The following is a 1,592-nucleotide window of genomic DNA, read 5'->3' on the forward strand; positions in this document are numbered from 1 at the left end:
GAGAGACACAGGAGAAATATGAGACAGTGCTCTGGCATAGACACAGGGAGTGGTCAGCAGGCATTATTAAAAATCAACTTTGTCATGCATGCCTGACCAGATATCAGAAGAAAAGTGCAACAACTTGAAAATTGGCAGGATTGGGGACTAGATGAATTATTGAGGGAGGCTTAGAATGTCTATGTCGGAAGGGAGGAGGGCAAAATGAAGAGAAAGGCTAAAATCGCCTGCGTCCTGCTCTGCAGAGCTGCCCCACATTGGGGGTCCCAGTGCCCCCATCCCCTACACGGCCCCGACTCCAGCACTGTCCCTGTCTGGGACTCACCCACAGCTCCCCAAGGCCCTTGTCCCCACCCAGGGTCTCTGCAGTGTCCTGGCCCTGGGCCCAGGCCAGCGCTGGCCCTCAGCAGGATGTGCCCATCCCGAGGGACGTGGGGAAGCGGGGGCTTGTCCCCAGGCAGCCCCAGGGAGCTCATGGGGCAAACAGAGGTGCCCAGTGAGGAGGAGGGATGTTGGTGCCCTGCCAGAATCTCTGATAAGCCCTGTTTACCCAGGGCACCAGGAAGACTTTCAGGTATCTTTGGCTTCCCCAGAACTGCAGCTCTTTGGCAAGTTCCAGGGAACACAGTCCAGAAATGTTTTCCCAGCTGGCCCACAACAGATTTCTGCTGCATCCTTGGTGTCCTGGAATGAGAGAATCAGAACCCTTCACTAATGACCTGGAATGTGGAACAGGAATTGCAGCCATGATGGGGCTCAGGAGCCACTTCTCAATGGATTTTCACTTCTTGGAAGCCAAAAATCCCTGAGTGTCTTCCTGTTGCCTCAGGGCCTGGGTAAACAGGGCTTATCAGAAATTCTGGCAGGGCACCAACATCCCTCCTCCTCACTGGGCACCTCTGTTTGCCCCATGAGCTCCCTGGGGCTGCCTGGGGACAAGCCCCGCTTCCCCACGTCCCTCGGGATGGGCACATCCTGCTGAGGGCCAGCGCTGGCCTGGGCCCAGGGCCAGGACACTGCAGAGAGCCTCTGTGGGGACAAGGGCCTTGGGGAGCTGTGGGCGAGTCCCGGGCAGGGACAGTGCTGGAGTCAGGGCCGTGTAGGGGATGGGGGCACTGGGACCCCCAGTGTGGGGCAGCTCTGCAGAGCAGGACCCAGGTGCTCGGGGAGGGCTCGGTGGCTGCAGGTGTGACAGGGTGAGGGTCAGGGCAGGGGATATTCCCATCTGGACTCTGCTCTGGAATGGGAAACAGGACCCGTTTGGGACTGGCAGGGAAAATGATATTGGGTTGTCTGGTTGTTGCAACTGCCACAGCTGAGCAGCTCCTGAGCCTCAGCCCTGTGTGCAGCTGATGATCATTGTCCAGTGCTCCCCGGGGTCTCCAGGGACAGGAGATCTCAGTGACCTGGCTGATCCCATTGCCCAGGACCCCATTGTTCTCACATGCCAGGTTTGGGGCTGGGCTCAGCCCCGGGGTGTCCCACAGGGAAAGCTCTGGCAGGGGAGGGCACCGGGACATGGGGGGATCTGGCTCTGGGGGCTGCTGGAGGATGGATCGTGTTGGAGTGGGGCTCGTCCCCACAGGGTCCCC

This window comes from Malurus melanocephalus, unplaced genomic scaffold (genome assembly GCF_030028575.1).
Source record: "Malurus melanocephalus ecotype Western Australia unplaced genomic scaffold, MMel_1.1 scaffold_1974, whole genome shotgun sequence".
Classification (NCBI taxonomy): Eukaryota; Metazoa; Chordata; class Aves; order Passeriformes; family Maluridae; genus Malurus; species Malurus melanocephalus.